General features: G+C 49.4%; 2 protein-coding genes across 2 annotated transcripts in view; one reads left to right on the top strand and one right to left on the bottom strand.

Moving 5' to 3' along the window:
• The window catches only part of LOC139537693 (NLR family CARD domain-containing protein 3-like), a 426,333-nt gene that overhangs the window by 81,165 nt on the left and 331,022 nt on the right, over positions 1-14,146 (bottom strand). The window lies entirely within an intron of this gene.
• Positions 1-14,146, top strand: part of LOC139540780 (NLR family CARD domain-containing protein 3-like) — a 301,765-nt gene that overhangs the window by 18,551 nt on the left and 269,068 nt on the right. The gene's annotated exons all lie outside the window — the stretch shown is intronic.

Genomic DNA, 14,146 nt, shown 5'->3' with positions numbered 1-14,146 from the left:
CTGCCCTCTCTGCTCTCTCTCTGCCCTCTCTGCTCACTCTCTCTACTCTCTCTCTCTGCTCTCTCTGCCTTCTTTCTGCTCTCTCTACTCTCTCCCTCTCTCTCTACTCTCTCTTTATGCTCTCTCTCTCTGCGCTCTTTCTCTCTGTTCTCTCTCCCTCTCTGCTCCCTCTCTGCTCTCTCTGCCCTCTCTGCTCACTCTCTGCTCTCTCCCTACTCTCTCTCTCTTTCTGCTCTCTCTCTGCGCTCTCTCTCTCTGCCCTCTCTGCTCTCTCTCTGCCCTCTCTGCTCACTCTCTGCTCTCTCTGCTCTATCCCTCCCTGCTCTCTCTCTGCTCTCTCTGCCCTCCCTGCTCTCTCTCTCTGCTCTCTCTCTTTGTCCTCTGCTCTCTCACTCTCTCTTTGCTTTCTCAGCCTGTTCTCTGCTCGCTCTCTCTCTGCTATCTCTCTCTGCTCTCTCTCTCGCTCTGTCTCTCTCACTCTGCTACTCTGCTCTCTATGCACTCTCAGCCTACTCTCTGCTCTCTCTCTGCTCTCTCTCTCTGCTCTCTGTCCTCTCTCTTCTTTCTCTCTCACTCTCTGCTCTCTCTACTCTCAGCCTGCTTTCTGCTCTCTCTCTACTCTACTCTCTCTCTACTCTCTCCCTCTTTCTGCTCTCTCTCTCTGCTCTCTCCGCCTTCTTTCTGCTCTCTCTACTCTCTACTCTCTCCCTCTCGCTCTACTCTCTCTGTCTGCGCTCTCTCTCTCTTCTCTCTCTCTCTCTGCTCTCTCCCTACTCTCTCTCTGCTCTCTCTGCGCTCTCTCTCTCTGCCCTCTCTGCCCTCTCTGCTCTCTCTGTTCTCTCTCCCTCTCTGCTCTCTCTCCCTCTACGCTCTCTACTCTCTCTTTCTGCTCTGCTGCTCTTTCTCTTTTCTCTGCTCTCTCTGCTCTCTCTGCTCTCTCTCCCTCTGCTCTCTCTGCTCTCTCTCTGCTCTGCTGCTCTTTCTCTTTTCTCTTCTCTCTCTGCTCTCTCTCTTTCTGCTCTCGTTCTCTGCTCTCTGTTCTCTCTCTCTCTCTGCTTTCTCTGCTCTCTTCACTCTGCTCTCTCACTCCCTCTGCTCTCTCTCTCTTCTCTCTGTTCTCTGCTCTCTCTTTCTGCTCTCTGCTCTCTCTGCTGCTCTCTTTTCTCTGCTCTCTCTCTGCTCTCTCAGCCTGCTCTCTGCTCTCTCGCCTCTAATGCTCTCTGCTCTCTCAGCTTGCTCTCTTCTCTCTGCTCTCTCAGCCTGCTCTCTGCTCTCACCCTCTCGCTCTCTCTGCTCTCTTTTCTCTCTCTGCTCTCTCTCTTTTCTCTGCTCTCTCTGCTCTCTCTCTCTCTGCTCTCTCTCTTCTTTCTCTCTCTGCTCTCTCTATATGTTCTCTACTCTTCCTGCTCTCTCTCTGCTCGCTCTCTCTGCTCTCTCTAACCTCACTCTTCTCTCTGCTATCTCACTCTCTGCTCTCTCCCTCTCTCGCTCTGCTCTTTCTCTGCTCTCTCAGCCTGCTCTCTCTGTTCTCTGATCTCTGCTTTCTCTGCTCTCTGTTCTCTCTTTTCTCTGCTCTCTCTGCCCTCTCTGCTCTCTCTCTCGCTCTCTCTGCCCTCTCTGCTCTCTCTCTCTCTGCTCTCTCTCTTTGCCCTCTGCTCTCTCACTCTCTCTTTGCTTTCTCAGCCTGCTTTCTGCTCGCTCTCTGCTCTTTCTCTCTCTGCTCTCCGCTCTCTCTCTGCTCGCTCTCTCTCTGCTATCTCTCTCTCTGTACTCTGCTCTCTCTCTCTGCGCTCTTTCTGCTCTCTATTCTCTGTTCTCTCTCTGCTCTTTCTCTGCTCTCTCAGCCTGCTCTCTCTGTTCTCTGATCTCTGCTTTCTCTGCTCTCTATTCTCTCTTTTCTCTGCTCTCTCTGCCCTCTCTGCTCTCTCTCTCGCTCTCTCTGCCCTCTCTGCTCTCTCTCTCTGCTCTCTCTCTTTGCCCTCTGCTCTCTCACTCTCTCTTTGCTTTCTCAGCCTGCTTTCTGCTCTCTCTCTCTCTCTCTGCTCTCTCTGCTCTCCGCTCTCTCTCTGCTCTCTCAGCCTGCTCTCTGCTCGCTCTCTCTCTGCTATCTCTCTCTCTGTACTCTGCTCTCTCTCTCTGCTCTCTTTCTGCTCTCTATTCTCTGTTCTCTCTCTGCTCTCTGCTCTCTGCCCTCTCTCTTCTCTCTCTCTCACTCTCTGCTTTCTCTCTCTTCTCTCTCTCTACTCTCTCTCTCTGCCCTCTCTGCTCTCTCTCTTCTCTCTCTCCCTCTGCTCTCTCTCTCTGCTCTGCTGCTCTTTCTCTTTTCTCTGCTCTCTGCTCTCTCTCTGCTCTCTCTCTGCTCTCTCTACCCTCTCTCTCTGCTCTCTCTGCTCTCTCTCCCTCTGCTCTCTCTGCTCTCTGCCCTCTCTCTTCTCTCTCTCTCCCTCTCTCTCTACTCTCTCTCTCTTTCTGCTCACTCTCTACGCTCTCTCTCTCTGCCCTCTCTGCTCTCTCTCTGCTCTCTCTGTTCTCTCTCCCTCTCTCTCTCTCTGCTCTCTCTCTCACTCTGCTCTCTGCTCTCTGCTCTCTCTCTCTGCTCTCTCTCTCTCTCTCTCTCTCTCTGCTATCTCTCTCTCTCTCTCTCACTCTGCTCTCTCTCTCACTCTGCTCTCTCTGCACTCTCAGCCTACTCTCTGCTCTCTCTCTCTGCTCTCTGTCCTCTCTCTTCTCTCTCTCTCACTCTCTGCTATCTCTACTCTCAGCCTGCTTTCTGCTCTCTCTCTACTCTCTCCCTCTCTCTACTCTCTCTTTCTGCTCTCTCTCTGCTCTCTCTCTCTTTCTGCTCTGCTGCTCTTTCTCTTTTCTCTGCTCTCTCTGCCCTCTCTCTTCTCTCTGCTCTATCTCTCACTCTCTGCTCTCTCCCTCCCTGCTCTCTCTCGCTCTCTCTGCTCTGCTGTTTTCTCTGCTCTCTCTCTCTGCTCTCTCCCTCCCTGCTCTCTCTTCTCTCTCAGCCTGCTCTCTCTCTGCTGTTCTGCTGTTCTCTCTTTTCTCTGCTCTCTCAGCACTCTCTGCTCTCTGGTCTCTCTCTGCTCTCTCTCTCTCTCCCCCTGCTCTCCCTCCCTTTCTTCTCTCTCTCTGCCCTCTCTCTTCACTCTCTCTCTGTTCTCTGCTCTCTCTCTCTCTCTCTGTTCTCAAATCTTCCTGCTCTCTCTCTGCTCTCTCTCTCTGCTCTCTGCTCTCTCTCTGTTCTCTGATCACTCTCTCCCTCTCTCTCTTTTCTCTGCTCTCTCTGCTCTCTCTCTCACTCTGCTCTCTGCTCTCTCTGCCCTCTCTCTCTCTCTCTCTTCTCTGCTCGCTCTGCTCTCTGCTCTCTGCTCTCTCTCTGTTCTCTGATCACTCTCTCCCTCTCTCTCTTTTCTCTGCTCTCTCTGCTCTCTCTCTCACTCTGCTCACTCTGCTCTCTCTGCACTCTCAGCCTACTCTCTGCTCTCTCTCTGCTCTCTGTCCTCTCTCTTATCTCTCTCTCACTCTCTGCTCTCTCTACTCTCAGCCTGCTTTCTGCTCTCTCTCTACTCTACTCTCTCCCTCTCTCTACTCTCTCTCTCTCTGCTCTCTCTCTCTGCTGTCTCTGCCTTCTTTCTTCTCTCTCTACTCTCTCTACTCTCTCTTTCTGCTCTGCTGCTCTTTCTCTTTTCTCTGCTCTCTCTGCCCTCTCTCTTCTCTCTGCTCTATCTCTCACTCTCTGCTCTATCCCTCCCTGCTCTCTCTCGCTCTCTGCTCTGCTGTTTTCTCTGCTCTCTCTCGCTGCTCTCTCCCTCGCTGCTCTCTCTCGCTCTCTGCTCTCTCTTCTCTCTCAGCCTGCTCTCTCTCTGCTCTCTGCTCTGCTCTTTTCTCTGCTCTCTCTGCTCTCTATTACTCTCTCCCTGCTCTCTGTTCTCTTTGCTTTCTCTCTCTGCTCTCTCTCTCTCCCCCTGCTCTCTCTCCCTCTCTTCTCTCTCTCTGCCCTCTCTCTTCACTCTCTCTCTCTCTGTTCTCAAATCTTCCTGCTCTCTCTCTGCTCTCTCTCTCTGCTCTCTCCCTCTCTCGCTCTGCTCTCTCAGCCTGCTCTCTGCTCTCTCTCTGTTCTCTGATCACTCTCTCCCTCTCTTTCTTTTCTCTGCTCTCTTTGCTCTCTCTCTCTTTTCTCTGCTCTCTCTGCTCTCTCTCTCTGCTCTCTGTCCTCTCTTCTCTCTCTCGCACTCTCTGCTCTCTCTACTCTCAGCCTGCTTTCTGCTCTCTCTCTACTCTACTCTCTCCCTCTCTCTACTCTCTCTCTCTCTGCTCTCTCTCTCTCTGCTGTCTCTGCCTTCTTTCTTCTCTCTCTACTCTCTACTCTCTCTACTCTCTCTTTCTGCTCTGCTGCTCTTTCTCTTTTCTCTGCTCTCTCTGCCCTCTCTCTTCTCTCTGCTCTATCTCTCACTCTCTGCTCTCTCTGTTCTATCCCTCCCTGCTCTCTCTCGCTCTCTGCTCTGCTGTTTTCTCTGCTCTCTCTCGCTGCTCTCTCCCTCCCTGCTCTCTCTCGCTCTCTGCTCTCTCTTCTCTCTCAGCCTGCTCTCTCTCTGCTCTCTCTGCTCTGCTGTTCTCTCTTTTCTCTGCTCTCTCTGCTCTCTTGCTCTCTATTACTCTCTCCCTGCTCTCTGCTCTCTCAGCACTCTCTGCTCTCTGTTCTCTCTCTGCTCTCTCTCTCTGCTCTCTCTCTCTCTCCCCCTGCTCTCTCTCCCTCTCTTCTCTCTCTGCCCTCTCTCTTCACTCTCTCTCTCTGTTCTCTGCTCTCTCTCTCTCTGTTCTCAAATCTTCCTGCTCTCTCTCTGCTCTCTCCCTCTCTCGCTCTGCTCTCTCAGCCTGCTCTCTGCTCTCTCTCTGTTCTCTGATCTCTCTCTCCCTCTCTCTCTTTTCTCTGCTCTCTTTGCTCTCTCTCTCTCTGCTCACTCTGCTCTCTCTGCACTCTCAGCCTACTCTCTGCTCTCGCTCTGCTCTCTCTCTGCGCTCTCTCTCTCTGCCCTCTCTGCTCTCTCTCTGCCCTCTCTGCTCACTCTCTCTACTCTCTCTCTCTGCTCTCTCTGCCTTCTTTCTGCTCTCTCTACTCTCTCCCTCTCTCTCTACTCTCTCTTTATGCTCTCTCTCTCTGCGCTCTTTCTCTCTGTTCTCTCTCCCTCTCTGCTCCCTCTCTGCTCTCTCTGCCCTCTCTGCTCACTCTCTGCTCTCTCCCTACTCTCTCTCTCTTTCTGCTCTCTCTCTGCGCTCTCTCTCTCTGCCCTCTCTGCTCTCTCTCTGCCCTCTCTGCTCACTCTCTGCTCTCTCTGCTCTATCCCTCCCTGCTCTCTCTCTGCTCTCTCTGCCCTCCCTGCTCTCTCTCTCTGCTCTCTCTCTTTGTCCTCTGCTCTCTCACTCTCTCTTTGCTTTCTCAGCCTGCTCTCTGCTCGCTCTCTCTCTGCTATCTCTCTCTGCTCTCTCTCTCGCTCTGTCTCTCTCACTCTGCTACTCTGCTCTCTATGCACTCTCAGCCTACTCTCTGCTCTCTCTCTGCTCTCTCTCTCTGCTCTCTGTCCTCTCTCTTCTTTCTCTCTCACTCTCTGCTCTCTCTACTCTCAGCCTGCTTTCTGCTCTCTCTCTACTCTACTCTCTCTCTACTCTCTCCCTCTTTCTGCTCTCTCTCTCTGCTCTCTCCGCCTTCTTTCTGCTCTCTCTACTCTCTACTCTCTCCCTCTCGCTCTACTCTCTCTGTCTGCGCTCTCTCTCTTCTCTCTCTCTCTCTGCTCTCTCCCTACTCTCTCTCTGCTCTCTCTGCGCTCTCTCTCTCTGCCCTCTCTGCCCTCTCTGCTCTCTCTGCCCTCTCTGCTCTCTCTGTTCTCTCTCCCTCTCTGCTCTCTCTCCCTCTACGCTCTCTACTCTCTCTTTCTGCTCTGCTGCTCTTTCTCTTTTCTCTGCTCTCTCTGCTCTCTCTGCTCTCTCTCCCTCTGCTCTCTCTGCTCTCTCTCTGCTCTGCTGCTCTTTCTCTTTTCTCTGCTCTCTCTGCTCTCTCTCTTTCTGCTCTCGTTCTCTGCTCTCTGTTCTCTCTCTCTCTCTGCTTTCTCTGCTCTCTTCTCTCTGCTCTCTCACTCCCTCTGCTCTCTCTCTCTTCTCTCTGTTCTCTGCTCTCTCTTTCTGCTCTCTGCTCTCTCTGCTGCTCTCTTTTCTTTTCTCTGCTCTCTCTCTGCTCTCTCAGCCTGCTCTCCGGTCTCTCCCTCTCTCTCTAATGCTCTCTGCTCTCTCGTCTCTAATGCTCTCTGCTCTCTCAGCCTGCTCTCTGCTCTCTCTCTCCAGCCTGCTCTCTCTCTCTCTCGCTCTGCTCTCTCGCTCTGCTCTCTCAGTCGCTCTCTCTCTGCTCTCACCCTCTCGCTCTCTCTGCTCTCTTTTCTCTCTCTGCTCTCTCTCTTTTCTCTGCTCTCTCTGCTCTCTCTTCCCTGATCTCTGCTCTCGTTTCCCTGCTCTCTGCTCTCTCTCTCGCTGCTCTGCTCTCTTATCTCTCTCTCTGCTCTCTCTCTCTCACACTCTCTGCTCTCTGCTCTCTCTCTCGCTTTATATCTTAACAGGGGTGCAGTTTGGACAATCACCACTTGATGTCAGTGTTAAACCAGAAGTGATGAAAACAACATCACTGCAGAGAGAGAGAGTCTAATATACTGATATACAGTGTATTCAGAAACTATTCAGACCCCTTGACTTTTTACACATTTTGTCACGTTACAGCCTCATTCTAAAATGGATTACATTGTTTTTCCCCCCCTCATCAATCTACACACAATAACCCAGAATTACAAAGCAAAAACGGTTTATTTTTTGTGTGCAAATGTATATTTAAAAAAAAACTTAGATATCACATTTACATAAGTATTCAGACACTTTACTCAGTACTTTGTTGAAACACATTTGGCAGCGATTACAACCTTGAGTCTTCTTGGGTATGAAGCTACAAGCTTGGCACACCTGTATTTGGGGAATTTCTCCCATTCTTCTCTGCAGATCCTCTCAAGCTCTGTCAGGTTGGATGAGGAGCGTTGCTGCACAGCTATTTTCAGGTCTCTCCAGAGATGTTCGATCAGGTTCAAGTCCGGGCTTAGGATCATTGTCAAGGCCACTTAAGGACATTCAGAGACTTGTCCCTAATCCACTCCTGCGTTGTCTTGGCTGTGTGCTTATGGTCGTTGTCCTGTTGGAAGATGAACCGTCACCCCAGTCTGTGTATACTATACTGGGAGGGTAGATAGTTAGAATAGAGGGAAAGAGAGAGGGGGATGGTAGAGACAGTCTGTGTATACTATGCAGTGAGGGTAGATAGTCAGAACAGATAGAGGATCTGGAGCCCTTAGGGGGAGAGAGAGGGGGAGGGTAGAGAGTCAGAACAGAGAGAAAGAGAGAGAGAGGGAGGGTAGAGAGTCAGAACAGAGGGAGAGAGAGAGAGAGAGAGATTGAGGGTAGAGAGTCAGAACAGAGGGAAAGAGAGAGAGGGAGGGTAGAGAGTCAGAACGGAGGGAAAGAGAGAGAGAGGGAGGGTAGAGAGTCAGAACGGAGGGAAAGAGAGAGAGAGGGAGGGTAGAGAGTCAGAACAAAGGGAAAGAGAGAGAGATTGAGGGCAGAGAGTCAGAACAGAGAGAAAGAGAGAGAGAGGGGGGAGAGAGTCAGAACAGAGGGAAAGAGAGAGAGAGAGAGGGTAGAGAGTCAGAACAGAGGGAAAGAGAGAGAGAGGGAGGGTAGAGAGTCAGAACAGAGGGAAAGAGAGAGAGGGATGGTAGAGAGTCAGAACAGAGGGAAAGAGAGAGAGAGGGAGGGTAGAGAATCAGAACAGAGGGAAAGAGAGAGAGAGGGAGGGTAGATAGTCAGAACAGAGGGAAAGAGAGAGGGTAGAGAGTCAGAACAGAGGGAGAGAGAGAGAGAGGGGTGGGGAGAGAGTCAGAACAGAGGGAGAGAGGGGGGGAGGGGAGAGAGTCAGAACAGAGGGAGAGAGAGAGAGAGAGGGAGGGTAGAGAGTCAGAACAGAGGGAAAGAGAGAGGGTAGAGTCAGAACAGAGGGAAAGAGAGAGAGAGGGAGTGTAGAGAGTCAGAACAGAGGGAAAGAGAGAGAGAGGGATGGTAGAGAGAGAGAAATCGAGAGGGAGAGATTAGTCAGCAGTAATTATTCAGGACGACGTTTGTCTTTAAATGTACTTCTTTATTTCTCTCTTTCCCCACTGAGGAAGATAAAGGACACACACACACGTGTTTATATCACCTTCTGGGGACACCTGTTCTCACACCACATTCTGGGGACACCTGTTCTCACACCACATTCTGGGGACACCTGTTCTCACACCACATTCTGGGGACACCTGTTCTCACACCACATTCTGGGGACACCTGTTCTCACACCACATTCTGGGGACACCTGTTCTCACACCACATTCTGGGGACACCTGTTCTCACACCACATTCTGGGGACACCACTTTCCTGACAACCTGGAGACAAGACGAAAATATCAACAAATCTTAAACAACATCTATAATAAATACACCCTTTCAAATGTAACTGATTCATTGAAATCAGGGTAGATGACATTGTGGGGACTGGGAAGGTGATCAATGTGGGGACACAAGAGGAAACTCCTTATTTGGCGTCAACAGGAAGTCCCATCTGGGGACCAAGTTCCGACCAACTAGTACCATCTGGGGACAATAGTGTCGGCTGTTGTTTAGGGCACAAGGGGAAGATGGATTCTAATCTAGATCAGTTTGAATGGCCTTTCAGCATATCAGAACCACTAGAGAATGGATTCTAATCTAGATCAGTTTGAATGGCCTTTCAGCATATCAGAACCACTAGAGAATGGATTCTAATCTAGATCAGTTTGAATGGCCTTTCAGCATATCAGAACCCACTAGAGAATGGATTCTAATCTAGATCAGTTTAAATGGCCTTTCAGCATATCAGAACCACTAGAGAATGGATTCTAATCTAGATCAGTTTGAATGGCCTTTCAGCATATCAGAACCACTAGAGAATGGATTCTAATCTAGATCAGTTTGAATGGCCTTTCAGCATATCAGAACCACTAGAGAATGGATTCTAATGTAGATCAGTTTGAATGGCCTTTCAGCATATCAGAACCACTAGAGAATGGATTCTAATCTAGATCAGTTTGAATGGCCTTTCAGCATATCAGAACCACTAGAGAATGGATTCTAATGTAGATCAGTTTGAATGGCCTTTCAGCATATCAGAATGCACCTGCCAACTTGACATGATGTCTTATTTTTATGGTTTAAAATAAAGGCTCCCGCCTTTATTTGTTCACTATTCCGAGAAGCTCGTCTTCTCTGCAGTCAACAAGTCTGCCAGGGGTAATTAATGTGAAGAAGTTGACCATGGTCATATTCCTGTCTTTGTCCACGAGTTTCAACACTAGTATCTCACCCGCTGGCCTGGTTTCATCTTTCACCAGATACGGAAAGACATTGAGCAAGTACTTGGTTTCCACCTCGGCGCAAACAAAAACTTAACTGAAATCACATGCACCATTATTGGTTTATTTCTGGTTGCTGGCGCCCATTCATCAATTAACAACAGAATAGCATATTTTAATGTTACGTTTATTATGTTACTAGTTTTTGCTTAGTAGCCAGAGCTATGCTGCCGAGTGGTCATGAGCTGAATGCAGGGAAGCACGAATATTCTTGGAAAAAGTTACATTTGAAAAAAAGAGCTGCACCTCTTGAATTCAGTTATTTATCAAAGGTAAGTGTCATAAAAAGCGCAAAATATGCTTTTTCAGATACTATATAGAAATCACAATGTTTTACCTGCATGTGGCGGATTTGATAAAGCGATGCGCCCATCTCTTCATGTACAATTTGACAAATAATAGGCCTAATATATTGTCCCTCATCCGACTGCCAATGTAAACGTGTCTACAGGCTAACTCTTATGTGTGAACATGTGGTATCGTTTCAGGTGTCGTTTCAATCAGCTGATCAGGTTGTCTGGCATCGATTGTTTCCCGCCCAATATGAATTATTTAGAAGGCCTAGTGCAACATTTAAAATGTTCTTATTTACAATAAATGTGATAAATATTAAAGAGAGTTGTAGTAAATAAAACAGTCCCATAACTGTTTTTTACAAAGTAAAATGTAAAAGTAATGGTATCAACCCACAAGTCATGCGGTCAAATTATTTGCTGCTGATAAATAGGCATAACAAACTCATCAATACACTATTGTTCAAATTAATTCAACCTCTTCACCCTCCTAATCACTCAGGCCTCATTTAAATGTAATTGTGAAGGTGCACAATTATCACCCATTCATCATTTGTCATTCACTCAGTCAGGAGAGTTGCATCAGCACCTGGCTGGGTACCAACTTCCTACAGCACATTGTCTTGGTGGATTCAGTTTGTCACTCAGTCAGGAGAGTTGCATCAGCACCTGGCTGGGTACCAACTTCCTACAGCACATTGTCTCGGCGGATTCAGTTTGTCACTCAGTCAGGAGAGTTGCATCAGCACCTGGCTGGGTACCAACTTCCTACAGCACATTGTCTCCGCGGATTCAGTTTGTCACTCAGTCAGGAGAGTTGCATCAGCACCTGGCTGGGTACCAACTTCCTACAGCACATTGTCTCGGTGGATTCAGTTTGTCACTCAGTCAGGAGAGTTGCATCAGCACCTGGCTGGGTACCAACTTCCTACAGCACATTGTCTCCGCGGATTCAGTTTGTCACTCAGTCAGGAGAGTTGCATCAGCACCTGGCTGGGTACCAACTTCCTACAGCACATTGTCTCGGCGGATTCAGTTTTAAAAAGGAAAAAGGCTCTAAATACTTTTGTTTGAGAATTCAAAATTCTGACAAATGAACAGTGTAAAATACAAACATTCTGGAAAAGTCAGGGAAGGAGGAGGACAGATTTCTGATGGTCAGATTTTTTAATTTACAAAATCAAACAAACAGGGAGGCGGGCGGGCAGGCAGGAAGAGGGGCAGACGGGAGGACAGGCAGGAAGAGGGACAGACGGGAGGACAGGCAGGAAGAGGGACAGACGGGCGGACAGGCAGGAAGAGGGACAGACGGGAGGACAGGCAGGAAGAGGGACAGACGGGAGGACAGGCAGGAAGAGGGACAGACGGGAGGACAGGCAGGAAGAGGGACAGACGGGCGGACAGGCAGGAAGAGGGACAGACGGGCGGACAGGCAGGAAGAGGGACAGACGGGCGGACAGGCAGGAAGAGGGACAGACGGGCGGACAGGCAGGAAGAGGGACAGACGGGCGGACAGGCAGGAAGAGGGACAGACGGGCGGACAGGCAGGAAGAGGGACAGACGGGCGGACAGGCAGGAAGAGGGACAGACGGGCGGACAGGCATACAGACACGTAAAAATAAGGGTACAGTATAGTTCCCTGGGGTACAAAAATATCAAATCAAATCAAATCAAATTTTATTAGTCACATACACATGGTTAGCAGATGTTAATGCGAGTGTAGCGAAATGCTTGTGCTTCTAGTTCCGACAATGCAGTAATAACCAACAGTAATCTAACCTAACAATTCCACAACTACTACCTTACACACACACACAAGTGTAAAGGGATAAAGAATATGTACATAAAGATATATGAATGAGTGGTGGTACAGAACGGCATGGCAGATGCAGTAGATGGTATAGAGTACGGTATATACATATGAGATGAGTACTGTAGGGTATGTAAACATAAAGTGGCATAGTTTAAAGTGGCTAGTGGTACATGTATTACATAAAGATGGCAAGATGCAGTAGATGATATAGAGTACAGTATATACATATGAGATGGGTAATGTAGGGTATGTAAACATTATATTAAGTGGCATTGTTTAAAGTGGCTAGTGGTACATTTTTACATAATTTCCATCAATTCCCATTTTTAAAGTGGCTGGAGTTGAGTCAGTATGTTGGCAGCGGCCGCTAAATGTTAGTGGTGGCTGTTTAACAGTCTGATGGCCTTGAGATAGAAGCTGTTTTTCAGTCTCTCGGTCCCTGCTTTGATGCACCTGTACTGACCTCGCCTTCTGGATGATAGCGGGGTGAACAGGCAGTGGCTTGGGTGGTTGTTGTCCTTGATGATCTTTATGGCCTTCCTGTGACATCGGGTGGTGTAGGTGTCCTGGAGGGCAGGTAGTTTGCCCCTGGTGATGCGTTCTGCAGACCTCACTACCCTCTGGAGAGCCTTACGGTTGTGGGCGGAGCAGTTGCCGTACCAGGCGGTGATACAGCCCGACAGGATGCTCTCGATTGTGCATCTGTAGAAGTTTGTGAGTGCTTTTGGCGACAAGCCGAATTTCTTCAGCCTCCTGAGGTTGAAGAGGCGCTGCTGCGCCTTCTTCACAACGCTGTCTGTGTGGGTGGACCAATTCAGTTTGTCCGTGATGTGTACACCGAGGAACTTAAAACTTTCCACCTTCTCCACTACTGACCCGTCGATGTGGATAGGGGGGTGCTCCCTCTGCTGTTTCCTGAAGTCCACAATCATCTCCTTTGTTTTGTTGACGTTGAGTGTGAGGTTATTTTCCTGACACCACACTCCGAGGGCCCTCACCTCCTCCCTGTAGGCCGTCTCGTCGTTGTTGGTAATCAAGCCTACCACTGTAGTGTCATCCGCAAACTTGATGATTGAGTTGGAGGCGTGCATGGCCACGCAGTCGTGGGTGAACAGGGAGTACAGGAGAGGGCTCAGAACGCACCCTTGTAGGGCCCCAGTGTTGAGGATCAGCGGGGTGGAGATGTTGTTACCTACCCTCACCACCTGGGGGCGGCCCGTCAGGAAGTCCAGGACCCAGTTGCACAGGGCGGGGTCGAGACCCAGGGTCTCGAGCTTGATGACGAGTTTGGAGGGTACTATGGTGTTAAATGCTGAGCTGTAATCGATGAACAGCATTCTCACATGGGTATTCCTCTTGTCCAGATGGGTTAGGGCAGTGTGCAGTGTGGTTGCGATTGCGTCGTCTGTGGACCTATTGGGTCGGTAAGCAAATTGGAGTGGGTCTAGGGTGTCCGGTAGGGTGGAGGTGATATGGTCCTTGACTAGTCTCTCAAAGCACTTCATGATGACGGAAGTGAGTGCTACGGGGCGGTAGTCGTTTAGCTCAGTTACCTTAGCTTTCTTGGGAACAGGAACAATGGTGGCCCTCTTGAAGCATGTGGGAACAGCAGACTGGGATAAGGATTGATTGAATATGTCCGTAAACACACCAGCCAGCTGGTCTGCGCATGCTCTGAGGACGCGGCTGGGAATGCCGTCTGGGCCTGCAGCCTTGCGAGGGTTAACACGTTTAAATGTTTTACTCACCTCGGCTGCAGTGAAGGAGAGCCCGCAGGTTTTGGTAGGGGGCCGTGTCAGTGGCACTGTATTGTCCTCAAAGCGGGCAAAAAAGTTGTTTAGCCTGTCTGGGAGCAAGACATCCTGGTCCGCGACGGGGCTGGTTTTCTTTTTGTAATCCGTGATTGACTGTAGACCCTGCCACATACCTCTTGTGTCTGAGCTGTTGAATTGCGACTTGATTTTGTCTCTGTACTGAGACTTAGCCTGTTTGATTGCCTTGCGGAGAGAATAGCTACACTGTTTGTATTCGGTCATGCTTCCGGTCACCTTGCCCTGGTTAAAAGCAGTGGTTCGCGCTTTCAGTTTCACGCGAATGCTGCCGTCAATCCACGGTTTCTGGTTTGGGAATGTTTTTATCGTTGCTGTGGGTACGACATCGTCAATGCACTTCCTAATGAACTCGCTCACCGAATCAGCATATTCGTCAATATTGTTGTTGGACGCGATGCGGAACATATTCCAATCCGCGTGATCGAAGCAGTCTTGAAGCGTGGATTCAGATTGGTCGGACCAGCGTTGAACAGACCTGAGCGCGGGAGCTTGTTTTTTGAGTTTCTGTTTGTAGGCTGGAATCAACAAAATGGAGTCGTGGTCAGCTTTTCCGAAAGGGGGGCGGGGGAGGGCCTTATAAGCGTCGCGGAAATTAGTATAACAATGGTCTAGTGTTTTTCCAGCCCTGGTAGCACAATCGATATGCTGATAGAATTTAGGGAGTTTTGTTTTTAGATTAGCCTTGTTAAAATC

This window comes from Salvelinus alpinus, chromosome 1 (assembly GCF_045679555.1).
Source record: "Salvelinus alpinus chromosome 1, SLU_Salpinus.1, whole genome shotgun sequence".
NCBI lineage: Eukaryota > Metazoa > Chordata > Actinopteri > Salmoniformes > Salmonidae > Salvelinus > Salvelinus alpinus.
This window is presented reverse-complemented; position numbering and strand designations above follow the sequence as displayed.